Source organism: Mizuhopecten yessoensis, unplaced genomic scaffold, assembly GCF_002113885.1.
Source record: "Mizuhopecten yessoensis strain PY_sf001 unplaced genomic scaffold, ASM211388v2 scaffold10967, whole genome shotgun sequence".
Classification (NCBI taxonomy): domain Eukaryota; kingdom Metazoa; phylum Mollusca; class Bivalvia; order Pectinida; family Pectinidae; genus Mizuhopecten; species Mizuhopecten yessoensis.
Genome location: NW_018408811.1, coordinates 246,724 through 263,773, shown reverse-complemented (window position 1 = coordinate 263,773; position 17,050 = coordinate 246,724). Strand labels below are relative to the sequence as shown.

Below are 17,050 nucleotides of genomic sequence, written 5' to 3'. Positions count from 1 at the left end.
TGTATCGGGAATAACTGTTATATATACCAGTGAATATGTATCGGGAATAACTGTTATATAAACCAGTAAATGTGTATCGAGAATAACTGTTATATATACCAGTAAATATGTATCGGGAATAACTGTTACATATACCAGTGAAAATGTATCGGTAATAACTGTTACATATACCAGTGAAAATGTATCGGTAATAACTGTGATATATACCAGTGAAAATGTATCGGGAATAACTGTTATATATACTAGTAAATGTGTATCGAGAATAACTGTTATATATACCAGTAAATATGTATCGGGAATAACTGTTATATATACCAGTGAATATGTATCGGGAATAACTGTTATATATACCAGTAAATATGTATCGGGAAAACTGTTAAATATACCAGTAAATATGTATCGGAAATAACTGTTATATATTCCAGTAAATGTGTATCGGGAATAACTGTTATATATACCAGTAAATGTGTATCGGGAATAACTGTTAGATAAATATATACCGGTAAATTTATATCGGGAATAATTGATAAGTATTTATCAGGAATAACTTTTATATAAAAACGTAATTATTTATCGGGAATAACTGTTATGTACATGTAAGTATTTATTGACAGTATCTGTTATATTTAAACGAAATTATTTTAAAAAAGGAAGAAAAATGAATTCCGAAACGCCTTCTTTACCATAGTGTCCTGAAACAGATATTTGTTGTGACTTCGAACACGTTTCTGTTTTGACTCTATATACATGTAAAAGTAATTACATAATCAAATAAACTAACTGAAATGAAGCTCAACGAGAGAACGTTACGAAATAGTCGAGTCCTCACATTTATTAGTGATGATATGAATACATCAATACACCGACGTTGTATGTAATAGTGTATTAGCTTTTTAAGGTAATAATTAACACACTGGGTGGATTAATATGATCATAAACAAATTATAAGTAAATCCCAAAACAATGAGAAAAGGAAATAATAGCAACAATGTACAAAGACCAGGAAATCAAAATAGGGCTATGAACGTGGTTGAGGCATTATCCTGGCTATATCTAAATTGTTTAAGATGGCTATATTAAGTACCATTAATACAGTCCAATGTCAAATACATTTCTGAACAAGCAGCTGTCTGAAAATCGTATATATTTTAAAATAAATCAATAGTTATGTAGAAATTGGTCTTAATGATTATATACCTCCTCAGCCAATACCAAGGCGTTTCCCGTTGTGTTGTACGGGGGTTAAATGTACAAGTTTTGAACAGCAGAGCAAACTACGAGGAAGTTTAATTTATCTCGTGAGTTAACATTGCAAAACCAAAAGGCAGAGATAAGTATAACAGGGTTGATGTTTTTCGCTAAAATTGACTTAGTTTTGTTTATGAATTATATAATGAAATCGATATATTTTGACTAGCTGCAGTGATCTTGGATTTAATCGTTTTTATCATACCTAAAACGTTTGAAATATATGGTTAAAACCAATTGTTTTCAAACCTATACAGACTTATCAATATATGGGAAATTATACAGAAAAAGTGCAGTTTCAATTACTGATCTACCAGCAGAAAAATTCAGACCATAGCGCTGTACATAATATACCAAATGGTTTCATCGACAAATGCTGCTGAGAGCGCTAACACATTAAACATATAGGAATATTGTCAAATTAAATTCGATTTACAAATAGAGAATTCTACAATTTACAAATAGAGAATTCTACAATTTACAAATAGAGAATTCTACAATTTACAAATAGAGAATTCTACAATTTCAATATGGGAATACGCCACTCCTAAAATCTGTTGCTCAGTTGCTCATTCCAGTGTATCAATAATCTCAGTGTTGCACATTGGAACTTGGTATTTATAAGCATATTTCAATGGAAATATTTGGCTTTCTCCAATTAGTTCAAAGAGATGTGTTTCGTGCAATTTACCAATGAATCCCCATGTTAGGATATCACAGTAACAAACGTGTAGTATAACATTGTCAAAAGCACGTCTTTACGTCTGTTACGGTGGAACGAACTGACCAGAACGTGACGTCTGTTACGGTGGAACGAACATACCATAACGTGACGTCTGTTACGGTGGACCGAAAATACCATAACGTGACGTCTGTTATGGTGGACCGAAAATACCATAACGTGACGTCTGTTATGGTGGAACGAACATACCATAACGTGACGTCTGTTATGGTGGAACGAACATACCATAACGTGACGTCTGTTATGGTGGAACGAACATACCATAACGTGACGTCTGTTATGGTGGAACGAACATACCATAACGTGACGTCTGTTATGGTGGAACGAACATACCATAACGTGACGTCTGTTATGGTGGAACGAACATACCATAACGTGACGTCTGTTATGGTGGAACGAACATACCATAACGTGACGTCTGTTATGGTGGAACGAACATACCATAACGTGACGTCTGTTATGGTGGAACGAACATACCATAACGTGACGTCTGTTATGGTGGAACGAACATACCATAACGTGACGTCTGTTATGGTGGAACGAACATACCATAACGTGACGTCTGTTATGGTGGAACGAACATACCATAACGTGACGTCTGACGTTTAAAACGCTATATTGGAAACATGTTTCTTATTCTCAAATCCAACGCAAATATCGTGTTGAACTGGCATTTTTATCAATTTTCTGCGGTGGTTTTGAATCCAGTTACCGACAAATAATCAATACAATTGTACCTGTTGTGGTGACATGCCGGAATTGGGTATTCCTGTTCCACGTGCACGCACACCTGAACACATCAGGGCTATATTTTCGCAGTATGTTGTTTTGTCTTTTTTTTTGTATGAAGTTTCACGGTCGTCTTTGAAACAATTTGAAGATGTGTTTTTTATCTAAGGTTTTTTATCGTCTGACGTTTTTTTTTATCTAAGGTAAGAGAAACTCTTCTAGTTATTCATTCATTTCGTTACAGATTCGTGATTTTGAAGCCAATTATGAATTTTCCATTTCCATGGTAGTGAATATCTTGGAAGCATGTTTACATTTACGCTATGGTTTGTTTTATCAGGGTTAGTAAGTGTGTACTTTCCAAGAAATCTACACAGAAAAACAATTGTATTTTAGGTGTGTATCGGAAGGAGGAAAAGTCATGGTAAATGAAATGACTATAGCTTCTTAAGGAGTTAAGTCTATTCCTCTTAACTAGAATTACATATCTAATGTTAATAAGCTAACTATCATCCACAGTATTCTAAATGTAAACACTTTATCTACTTATAATAATAAATCGAGGTTCTTATGTACCGCTTTATCACAACATAGTTCGTAGGTCGTCTCAAAGCTGTTCACAAACAAAACTATCTCTAATGCCTCGAATGTCAAACTAAATGGATTTGGCCATATTACTGTTAAAAATTATACGATAAAACCGCTGCACCTATTATTTAACATGGTGATATAACTACAGAATGGCCCATATGCTAGATAAAAAAAATCCATTGTACATTTGCTTTAATGACTTTGAATGCACAAACACTTATTTTATTACATACATCATACCTAGTATTTTTACTATAGTGATACAGCCTAGGTGCAGGCCATGCGATACCTAGTATTTTTACTGTAGTGATACAGCTGAATTTTTTACTGTAGTGATACAGCCGAAGTTCAGGCCGTGCAATACCTAGTACTTTTACTGTAGTGATACAGCCAAGGTACAGGCCATGAGATACCTAGTATTTTTACTGTTACATCATACCTAGTATTTTTACTATAGTGATACAGCCTAGGTGCAGGCCATGCGATACCTAGTATTTTTCCTGTAGTGATACAGCCGAGGTTCGGGCCATGAGATACCTAATATTTTTACTGTAGTGATACAGGCGAGGATCAGGCCATGCAATCCCTAGTACTTTTACTGTAGTAATACGGTCAAGGTTCAGGCCATGAGATACCTAATATTTTTCCTGTAGTGATACAGCCGAGGTTCCGGCCATGAGATACCTAATATTTTTCCTGTAGTGATACAGCCGAGGTTCAGTGCATGCAATACCTACTACTTTTACTGTAGTGATACAGCCAATGTACAGGCCATGAGATACCTAGTATATTTACTGTAATGATACAGCCGAGGTTCAGGCTATGAGATACCTAGTATTTTTACTGTTACATCATACCTAGTATTTTTACTATAGTGATACAGCCTAGGTGCAGGCCATGCGATACCTAGTATTTTTACTGTAGTGATTCTGCCGAGGTTCAGGCCATGAGATAACTAGTATTTTTACTGTAGTGATAAAGCCGAGGTTCAGGCCATGAGATCCCTAATATTTTTACTGTAGTGATACAGCTGAATTTTTTACTGTAGTGATACAGCCGATGTTCAGGCCATGAGATACCTAGTATTTTTATTGTAGTGATACAGCCGAGGTTCAGTGCATGCAATACCTACTACTTTTACTGTAGTGATACAGCCGTGGTGCAGGACATGCAATACCTAGTACTTTTACTGTAGTGATAAAACATGTTATCCCAGTAGCCAGAACACATTTTTAGGTGTATACAGCCGAGGTTCAGGCCATGTGATACCTAATATTTTTACTGTAGTGATACAGGCGAGGATCAGGCCATGCAATCCCTAGTACTTTTACTGTAGTAATACGGTCAAGGTTCAGGCCATGAGATACCTAATATTTTTCCTGTAGTGATACAGCCGAGGTTCAGTGCATGCAATACCTACTACTTTTACTGTAGTGATACAGCCGTGGTGCAGGACATGCAATACCTAGTACTTTTACTGTAGTGATAAAGCCGAGGTTCAGGCCATGAGATACATAGTATTTTTACTGTAGTGATCACGCCGAGGTGCAGGCCATGCAATCCCTAGTATTTTTACTGTAGTGATCCAGCCAAGGTACAGGCCATGAGATACCTAGTATTTTTACTGAAGGGATACAGCCAAGGTACAGGCCATGAGATACCTAGTATTTTTATTGTAGTGATACAGCCGAGGTTCAGTGCATGCAATACCTACTACTTTTACTGTAGTGATACAGCCAAGGTATAGGCCATGAGATACCTAGTATATTTACTGTAGTGATACAGCCAATGTACAGGCCATGAGATACCTAGTATTTTTATTGTAGTGATACAGCCGAGGTTCAGTGCATGCAATACCTACTACTTTTACTGTAGTGATACAGCCGAGATTCAGGCCAGGCAATACCTAGTACCTTTCCTGTAGTGATACAGCCGAGGTTCCGGCCATGAGATACCTAATATTTTTACTGTAGTGATACAGGCGAGGTGCAGGCCATGCAATACCTAGTATTTTTTCTGTAGTGATATAGCCGAGGTTCAGGCCATGCGATACCTAGTATTTTTACTGTAGTGATCCAGCCAAGGTACAGGCCATGAGATACCTAGTATTTTTACTGTTACATCATACCTAGTATTTTTACTATAGTGATACAGCCGAGGTGCAGGTCACGCAATACCTAGTACTTTTACTGTAGTGATAAAACATGTTATCCCAGTAGCCAGAACACATTTTTAGGTGTATACAGCCGAGGTTCAGGCCATGTGATACCTAATATTTTTACTGTAGGGATACAGCCGAGGTTCAGGCCATGTGATACCTAATATTTTTACTGTAGTGATACAGGCGAGGTGCAGGCCATGCAATACCTAGTCTTTTTACTGTAGTGATATAGCCGAGGTTCAGGCCATGAGATCCCTAATATTTTTACTGTAGTGATACAGCCGAAGTTCAGGCCATGAGATACCTAGTTTTTTTACTGTAGTGATACAGCCGAATACCTAGTATTTTTACTATAGTGATACAGCCTAGGTGCAGGCCATGCGATACCTAGTATTTTTACTGTAGTGATACAGCCGAGGTTCAGGCCATGCAATCCCTAGTACTTTTACTGTAGTGATAAAACATGTTATCCCAGTAGCCAGAACACATTTTTAGGTGTTGGTAGGTCCACGTTTTCGTTAAGCAACTTAAACATGAATGCCAGAACATAATGAGAAGAGTTTCCACGACAATATAATATCTAGAACATGTTTTAGTGTTTAATAAAAGCATTACCCCTGAAGTTTTTATCTGACGTCTCAGATTGCATTCGTATGTTGCACGAATGGATGCATTTCACTCGATATAAAACTGTCATGAAACATACAAGCGATACTCTCGTGCAAACTGAGATGTAAGATGAATACATATTAGTGTATTGACTTATGTTTCAGACTCAATGTGTTATCACATGTATGTCAAATGGTTCAAAACTATATTTTCTTTTCTTTTAGCATAGATCTCTACATGGATGCTTAATGATAATTATTTGCCTTCTAATGTAAATAATTAATTTGTAAATACAAACTTCTTTGAAGAAATAAAGATAATATATCTTAAATATGTCAGGAATTATTGCTATATATATCCCAGTAAATACGTATCATATTCTGTAAATATGTAGAGAAATGTTGCATTGAAAAAAACCCACCATATATTACCGTCATAAGATTTTTTATGAACATTGCTTAAAAACAGCCAAGAAAATACCTTTTTTGTGTCTGATTTTCCCGAATGTAAAATATGTTTTTCTATGGCTGACTCCTCTAACTTTGAAACCAGTTACAATTTCATTGTTTCTTGTTACATATTAACCTACGTCACCCCTGGAACACTAAAGTCAAGGTCACGGTGTAACAGCTTTGTGACTCTATTTTACGAAACTCATTATACTCAGTGTTGTCAGCTTAAACATTACTGTCAGGTTTATCGTCCATGGAAATGACACGTCTGTGGTGATATCACAGTTTAACCACTGTATGCAGATACGTTTTCCTAATACTAAACAAGATAAGAAATATTGAATATAACTATTATGACTCAGGCTTCAGATAAGAGTTTATACTAAAAATTACCTTGATACTAACCAAGCTGTCAGCTGGTTAATCCAGTGAGATATTAATGTCAAAAAACGGACGCCGGACCGCCATATTATATTTCCACATCGTATCACAGGTGTTTGCTGGAATACGTCAAATTTGCATTTAAATTCGAAATATGTTATTATTTAAAACATTTTTGTCAGCTATCAAATGAAATTCAAAGGTGGTTTTTGACACAATTGGAACTAAAACGTAACATTACCTAAGTATTAACGATCCTCAGGTGAGCGTCGCTTTGTTTGGCGCAGCAATACACACCCCCAGGTAAGGTAAGAGCGTAAGGCTGGGACACAGGTAATAAATTTCATTTCTTTGTAGATACTTGATGATGAATAAAGCTTCCACCAGAAATAAAAACACGTGCCATTGTGATGACGAATGAGCAGAAGAATCGGTGAGCCTGTCGGAATGTTAGCTATTCTTTGCAGCAGAATGTCATCCATTCCTTGTAGATTCTGAGGAATGTACACTAGATATTTTGGATTTATTTCTAATGTCATTACTTACCTCGTTACAAAAACAAAAGACTTCAAATGATTCCGTATTATTGTCGCATCATCTGAATCGTCGGTACTTACTTTTATAAACTACAGTGATATTCAGACTTATCTTCGGTATTTCCTCTTTTTCCATCTTTCTGGAATATTGTTATTTCAAAAAAACACTGCAAATTGCAATAACTACAACGGACAATCTATGTTGCAACGATTCTACAGTTAAAAACAATAGAAAAATTCCGTCAAAGCGTAGCCATGTTTGAGGATACCTTGGTCTGCCAGTTAATATAGACATGGAAGTGTTTGCGATGTATATTTACGTTAATTGTTGAAATGTGATGTTCTATATATAACCTGAAATATATATGTATGCAGATATATCTTTATTTTCAAAAGAAGAAAGAAGTTCTTGACAGCTCTTTCGATGCAGAAAATTTTGGTATTCATGTTTTAAAGACAAAGATCAGCCCGAAATAAATGCTATTTAACACAGACATGTCTGTTATCGATTTCATGCTTTGAATAAAAAAAATGCACAAAGAATGCACGAGTTTAACTTCAAAGAAAAACAAACTGCAATCAAAATTAATTAGGAATCAATATTCACGATATACTTCATTCTCAAATCACAACTGATGTGTCACCGTGGTTATTTTTTGCTAACACTATTACTTCAGTTACAAACATTGTGAACTATAAGTAACCCACCCTGTATAATGTAGTGACACAGAGAAGTTTGATCCACAAAGCAATTAGTAAGGTTGTAGACATAATTCAATTATTTTCACACATTTGTTAAAATGAATCTTGTATTTTTTCCCCGTACTAAGTTCAAGTCCATACAGTTTAACACCGCATTTGAGTAAAATGTGTACTTGAATGACAATGCAATATTTTCTGACTAATTCTACATTTACTTTGAATTGTGGTAGTCTTCACACTACCAGTCAATGTGTTGTTCGCTATTATTTCTGGGTGAAACGATTTTTATCTCTGAACTGCAACCCAAGTTCACCTTAAAGGTTCTTACTTTGAATAACCTAAAAAGTGCCACTTAGAGAGGAATAATAAAGCCACGCAGTGGTGATGTAAGGAAAACTACCTACATTGTAAATCAAAACCAGTATGTACACTTTACACTCTGTAGTACCTGGAGGATCACCTTAGAAAAACTTGGTGCATTCACTTTGTTTCATTAACTTTATCTCAACCTAAAAGTGCTCACCGAAATCACCAAAGTCGTAACTTGCCACATTTTATTATAATAAAAAGTTAAATTAACATGTATTTTCGTACGTTTTAATTAAAAGGGAAATGCCACTGGTCCTGGGAGAGTTGTGAGCTGTCGATTTCCACTCCGTATGTAAATCTATATGGTTGTTGAGGTCGGACTGTCGGGTAGATAGAACCGTCTCTCGGGGATGGTTTACTGCTCCCCACATTGCGGTCTTACATCCCTGTGGTCCTCCAGGCACACAGCATAGCAGGCTTAACCGGGCATTCTAAAGCGTCGATATCCAAAGTCATGTATTGCCTATTTTATTAAATACGTTGATTAGGCTTTCCGTTGGTATGTATGCTATAGGGCAGAAAACGTAATTGGGAATAAAGGAATTCAAAATGGCTGCAAGCTGACCTTTAAAAAAAGCATTGTACTAGCTGTGAAGCTGACTGATGAATGTATCAACGCTGTGTGTTTGGAAGGGGGTTCTCCCCACCCCTGATCCTGTGTCACCTATAATGTATTGATACGGGTATATGCCTCATTGTTTAGGAATAAACTTGAGGGTCTGAACAGACAGAGATATCAGATTGACCTATCGCGTGTTCGGACACCGGCTCATGGCATCTCGAGGCGAGTCTCAGGGACGGAAATAAAATTTACATACGACTTCGTATGGGTACTAAATCAGGAAAGTGGAGGGGTTCCCATGGGTTATCGGGCTAGGCTAGGTTATTTGGAAGCCTTTGACCTCTTTTGGCCAGAGACGGACACATAAGAGAACCGATAGAACAGAGGGAAGAGGAGGAAACAAAACAGGTGGAGGCGTCAGGTTAAGTGATTACGATATCGTAATAATGAAGTTATGTTCCAGTGCAGACTTTTATCTTAAACTAGGAACCTGCACCAACATTGAAAATTTTTAATTTTGCAAATACTTTTATCTGATTAATTGTTGTGAAATATTAGATGACGATTTACTTAATCTGTTTGATCATCATCTTTTCGTATACTCCTTGTCAGTTCATCTGTACCTATCTTGATCATTGTACAATTGGGTATAAATATGTAAATACAACCGGATCAAGGCAAAATACACTGGTGTTGTGAAAGGTGATAGAAAACGTAGTTATACCTCAGGGTAATATGTCTGATGAGGATAATAAAGGTTATACAACATTGCCGAAAGGTTTTTAAAGTCTTATCGAAAGTAAGAATCATCCAAATTGCTCAAAATGATGGTTATTAGAAGACAAAGTTGGATCTCAAAAGATAAGCCAAGATATGAAGTGTTAGGTTTTTGGATAATAAAACGCTTTTAATACCTATATGTCAAATTACGTTACAGAAATAGATCATGTGAAGTAGATGAAATACTGTTTTATTAATCATATCAACGCACAACACAACAACGATCCCTTACACTAACTGAATGGTAGTTGAATGAGAGAACATTACAAAAACCCAGAGATATTATCAAGTTATGAGAATCATATTTTGAAAGGATATTCCTAGATGAATAAAATAACTGATATTCGAATTAACTCATTTTCACAATTCTGTTAAAGTTAATTTTTAACCACAGAGCTTGATTGGATCTAGTGTATGAAGAGGATAACGTCCTGGATAAAACCATTACACATGAAGTGATATGGCTGTAGTGTGAGAAATCGAACTCCAACAGAGCTGAGGGACTGGTAAAGTGTGTGATCTGTTTAAACATGGTGGTAATGAACTGTTTAGACTGGACTTTTCCATATAGAAGGAAAAGGAAATAGCATTCACAATGTAAAAAGGTCAAAGTTAAAACACGATCCTACCATTTCAGAGGCATTCTCTTACCGTTATCTTTGTAGTGGTTATATAAAATGTTTAGGATGCGTTTACCAAAAACAAAATAATTTTGATTGCAAACAAACGCAACATTGAACTCTACATAATAAACATGTACCACATGGATAGACCTACCAACTCTAGCTGCCATTAGTTCAAACAATTACACCTTGGGGAGATGGTCATATAACAGCAAAATTGAATGTTATTTAGAGCATGTGAGGAATTTAATCCGATATTCCGTCCGTCGTTATGGCTGGTGCTGGTGCATGCATTTTTCTCATTGTGGCTAAGCTAATTTAAATTGATGATTTTTCCCCTATATATATGGATGATAGTTTTAGTTCCTGTCCAAATTTGAAGCATTGATATCAGAAAGAGCACAAAACTACATTGTGAAGTGTATATAAATATTTTGAAAACAATCAAACCTGATATTAAATTAATTGGCTCGACTTATATTTCATTCCAAAATTTTAAATAAAATAAATCAGGTTTAATGGGAATTGGGCAACAGGCAAAGCCTATACAATTCCTCTCCTTTAAAGTACATACAATTCCAAGCAATAGCGGGTTGTAACAATTAACTATAATATTGGTTTGGAATATAAGATATAAAGATGTTGTTTAGAAAGAAAATATTATACAGAATAGGTGTCACTCAGTGTGTAAAATAATATGAGGTTATACCAGATAATAAATGTGTCACAAGAAAAAATGTTCATGGTAAAATTTTCATGCATGAAAAATACAGAGGAATTCATTGTATGCCAAACTTAGTATCATGGGGAAGAAAATGGTTTGAACCTGTGTGGAGTGAGGATATTTCTTACAATGTCTTTCATTATAAGCTAGTATACACCAGAGTACCATTCCGTAACCATCATCAGTACTATAAACGTCTGCACTGTAACTTTGGACTATCTGTCCGTCTCGCATGTCGATCGGCATGGAATAATGCAAATTCTGTGATAAATAGTACATAACGGGGATACTTAGAGCAGCTGATGTCCAGGCACGGTGCTCCAGCGTATACTAGCTTATAATGAACGAGATTATAACAATGCAATTATAGTGCAGTATGTATCACTTAACACGGTGATACAAATACAGAAAGTGGATACGAATTTAACCTTTGTTAGTAACTAAAAGTACATTTCATTCATTTTCCAGATTTTGAACGAGATTATATCTTATTTTGTAGGGTATTATATAATGAACCATCATCTGTAGATATGAATGTCGCAGACAAGGATCTTTAGCATATGAAAGTAAAAGACTTAAAAACTACTAAAAAATGCTTGACTGTGTTTAATAAATCAATGCCAGGTTCATTTTCCCTGTTACAGCATAGCTATGTCCATGGAAAAACTGATGATAAATGAGTACTTTCTACTTTATGTATGTGTCTATAATGTATTTATGCAATATCTATGTTGAGAGAAAAAGGAAAACAATAACTTAGTCTTATCGACAACTTTATCATGAAGCTGTTCATTAAAAAAGAATACCATTCAGTCGGATAGCGATATTTTAGGACTACATTATTTAAGACAGCCTACTCAGATAATTACAGTTATATTATTTGTATATGTTTTTAAGCTAGTAAATTTATTTCGTTCCTCATAACGTAAGACGGTGGTTTTGTTAACTCGCTGTAACAGTATATCTACAAACGTATTTTTATCAATAGTAGTATATATTGGTCTTTAGAACAGATGATACAATATAACAGGTCAGCCAACTCATTGGACTGACGACTGTCCAAGGATGTTCTTCATTTCTTTTTATGTCACTGCTAAATTGAAAGCATCTTTAATTATGTCTTTTGGCGGCAATGCTGCTAAGAAACTAACTATTAATTAAAACAGGTGAATAATTAGTTTCTCTCCCGATGATATGCTCTAATGCGGTTATGTATTAATAATGGAGTAAGTTTCATTATTCCTCTCTAGATTAAATTAACCTAGACAGACTGAGCTAACATTATTTTTTCTCTCAGTGATACATGCATTATCTAGTCCGTCTACACACTTAGGCATACTGTTAAAAGTACACACACCAAACACTTTGTTAAAAACTTGCTGTCATTCATTGTGGAATTTGTTTTTCTCGTTATTTGGTTTTTAATTTATCTTAACATTAGAACAGGACTGAACATGTAAATGGTCGCAAGTGTCAGAAGGAATTACAAAGAAAATGTTTTCTTTGGATCGGTTGTCACATGATATGGCGCTAAGTTATAATTGCTAAATAATTATAACAAGTCAAGGATATTTGATAAAAATCGGAAATATCTGATGAAGTGACACCTTAGCTCTTTGTTGACAATTTTTTGCAATACGCTTTTATCACCAGCTATCTTAACATCAAAATAATTTCAATAAGTTTTCGATTTTGTTTCACAAACCTTGGAAAACTTATGGACGTTGTTGAACAATCACAATTTAAACTCATCTGCTTTTTGTCTTTAAACAGAAGGAATATGCCGTTATTTATAACGTTTCCTGCTGACTACATTATCTTATTGTTTTAATCGTAGCACTTTACTTGCAGTCTCAATTTACGGGTATTTCTTCACATTGTTTCGGAATTATTCAACTTTATAGTCTAGATGTTAATCATTAAAAGGTACAGATATCACGGTTTCGGGACACAAATATTCACGAATAGAAATATCTTTAGACCTTCTGTTTTTGACATTCACTGACATACTAGCCGTATCATCGTCACTAGTATGTAACTGTCGCTAGGGTATTGTTGGTATGTAGTTGTGACTTGGGAAGTGTAAGTATCTAGTAGTGACTAGGGGAATATTAGTAAATAATTGTGACTGGTAGATTGTGAGTGTAAACGAGGAAGTGTTGATATGTCGATGTAACTAATAGAGTACTATCATTTAGTTATTACTAGAGCAATGTTAGTATGTAATTGTAACTAGAGCAATGTTAGTATATAATTGTAACTAGAGCAATGTTAGTATATAATTGTAACTAGAGCAATGTTAGTATGAAATTGTAACTAGAGCAATGTTAGTATGTGATTGTAACTAGAGCAATGTTAGTATGTAATTGTAACTAGAGCAATGTTAGTATGTAATTGTAACTAGAAACGTGTTAGTATTTAGACGAGGTTTGAGTATTAGTATTAAGTTATTAGTATGGAAATCCCAGTATGTAAGATTATCCAAGGGAGTTTTAAATTAATGTTGTACATTGCGAATTGAGTTTTCATAATTTGAAAGCCTATTTTGTAGCTTAAAATGCTCAAATTTTCGAACTACTGGTTTGAGTTAAATACAACTAGTATACATGCACAGAACCTATATGATTTTTGCACCAGATGACCCCGGTTCCAACTGCTACGGTATAGCATATTCGTTAAGCATGACCCATCGGCACGAGTCGGAGACCCAAAATTAGTTCTCAGTTTTCACCGCAGTCGCCCATCTATGGAATACCACAAGTCCAAATTTAGCCGTCAGATTTTAAGTTAATGGTCCAGTATATTATAAAAAGCACTTAAATAGAATGCAAGAATCCGGATAACAAAACCACTGTCCGGTTCTTATGATAGAGTATATGTCCCATTTCCACTTCCGGCGTTATGAAAAGCACATTTCGAGTGAATTAATCATAGTTGGTACATGTAGGCATTTCCAATAAGATCAAAAATATGGAAGGTTACTGAAAGAACAAACTGTCCTTTACATACATCTTCAGCGACCAAATAGTTTTTGTTTTGTATTATGCGAAGTTAACTTATAGATATATCATAATATTTATAAATGTTTGTGCTTTGTTGGGAGAAATATATGTCATCGTTTATATTTTTTCAAAATTTCCGAAATATGCACATTTACATTTTCTGAAAGGGATTTAAATTGTATATTAATTATAAGAATATGTTAGATTCTGGCACATTCAACTTACAATGTTGTCGTTTTTTGGGGAAATCACTTAAGATTTAATGTATCGATATATAAAGTATCCTTTGCTGTACATCGGTAAATAATTTATATAAAAACACGACATCTCTACATTGCTTTTACTTTAAATGCCAATTAATTCTACAGAACAGTACATCTTATAAGTTTATAACTTTTATCTTTATCCGTTCAAAGAAAACAGAGGTTTACACTAAAAGCAGCAGTGACGGAAACACCGATTGACTACAAGATATTAATGAGAGGAGGAGAGTCAAAACTGTTTCCATTAAAACAAATACAGCAACCAGGACGTACTTAGTTGTTCATTTATTTTCTCATAAAAACGTCTCGTTGTGATTGTGTGCGCGCTACTTAATTGCTTTGTCAATATGTAACGCTCTGTGAAAATGCCATGATGATATTTGCAGAGAATAATGGCCGCCCTCAGAACGTCGAAATTGGAGAGGCAACTTCGGGTAGTGTAATTAATAACATCGATTTATATCTTCTTCCGCGCTTCGCCAATCAGATGCATTCTACTATCAGTCTGTCGTAATGTTTCACCTTCCCTCACTCTCTCTTCCTCCGCGAAACGTGACATTATTTTAATGTGATATGTGATGTCATTAAATTGACATTTTGGTAAACAGAAGAATATCCACCACCAGTCGGCATCTGACATCGCCTCACGGAAATAAACAATAATAAAACATACTTGCTTTGAAGACTTGGAAAAAGCTATAGTTTTAAGGCATACCCCTGGAATACTTTCACTTTTTTCCTGTTTAAGAAAATCTACAACACACTACGTTTTGTTGTGTTCGCTATGCATACCTCGATTTTTATAGAATCCCCGTAATAATTAGAAACTATGTAATACTTTATTTTTGGCTAGGCTTGTTATATACATTAAGTCTTTGAAACTTATTTGCTGGAATGAGGGCTATACATTCTCCAATTGAATCTTACCTGCTCTTATACTACTGTTTAAACCAGTGGTACCTTGACAACCACTACTTTCACTGTGGATAGTGAGATCATGTGAATAGTGTTATTGTGTGTAATATTTAAAAAAATAAAAGACATAGTTGTTATTGGCTATCTCGATCGCCTTGTTGTGCCCAGTGTTAACCCGTTATAATATTATGTCATTGAATAGTATTTTCTAGGACAATGGTAAGTACAATATAGGTAAACTGTGTCAGATGGTACACATCTGTTGACGTCATGTCTACTTGCCATGTACACGGCAACAGGTGTGGGCCAGCAGCAATCGTGGCGAGTAGGGCCTAAGCGACAATAGCGTGACCGCTTATATTCTTAATAAAACCGGCCGCGTAGATCAATATTAATTGGATATTTGTGACAATTTAGATAAAGTCGCATACTCTCGCTACCGTTTGCATCCCTAGGTTCACGGTAGAGTAACAATAAACGTTTGATAGCGCCAGGGTTAGTCGGTTGATACACCTCGGACCTCACGATGCGTCCATTTACAGATCCGTTATCGAAGATTTAGAAAATAAATCTGAGCCATAAAATTATTTTCACAGAAGAGCTAGAACTTCATAAATATGTCAGGTGATGAACAAAGGCCCCTGTGGTTTGCTACTCGTACGTACTTTTGTGTTAATGGACTGGATCTAATAGATAAGGGTTTGTAAATCACTGTCTCTCAACATCAGTGGGGTATACTAGGACACACACACACAGAATATAAAACATTAGTATCATGCCTTGGAACATACGGGGACACTGCGGTAATAACTGTGTGGTCATAGCCGAATATTAACTTTTTCGATTTGACTAATGCGGATCCATTTCGTAAAAGTGTGGACGTTTAATTGACAATTTTCGATTTTCGGTAGCATTGATTGTCTAAATTCAATGTTAGGAATATGTTCTCCTTATTAAATCGCAAGGATATGTGAATATCTTACATGTTCCTGGTTAAATTCATTTCAAGTGAGATGACAATGGTTCTGATGGATGGTGAGTACTAGATAACCTGGGTGTTGATTATGTTTTATTAAACACAATATGCGAAATAAATGGTATTCATTAAATGTATGAAAACCAGAGTCAAACCAGAGCTCAGTTCATCAGATTACATAATCAGACTGACCGTGTCACGTGGGCTGACAACAAGGAGAAAAGTGGTCAGCCAATCATTACCGCCATTATCGTTACGATCAGGGTAGATAACCCTTAATTACACAGATTATCGTTACATTTCCCAGGTGAAGCACCGTTATACGGCGATATTAGCTCCTACAATTAAAACGTCAAGTTTACATTGCCACATCGTGTGTCAGTTACACAGCAGATAGACCGGGTAGGAATTCACGATCTAAATCTAAATCATCTGATAAAAGTGCTTTCAACCACAACCTCCTTGGTTACAACAGCTCTACAAAGCTTAAATAACACTCTCCTGGGTAAAAATTCCCTCACAAAACTTGTTTAACAGTTTCCTGGGTGAAAATTTCCTCACAAACCTCATTCGGACAGCCTTTCAAGGTTTGTGACATGACATTTAGACGTGTACCATCACAAAGACTATTCTTTGATGAAAAAAACCCACTTTAACAGATATAACAAATTAGTAAGGTGTTAGA

General features: G+C 35.4%; 1 long non-coding RNA gene across 1 annotated transcript in view; it reads left to right on the top strand.

Annotated features, from left to right (window-relative positions):
- The window catches only part of LOC110464145, a 41,415-nt gene that overhangs the window by 16,275 nt on the left and 8,090 nt on the right, over positions 1-17,050 (top strand). The window lies entirely within an intron of this gene.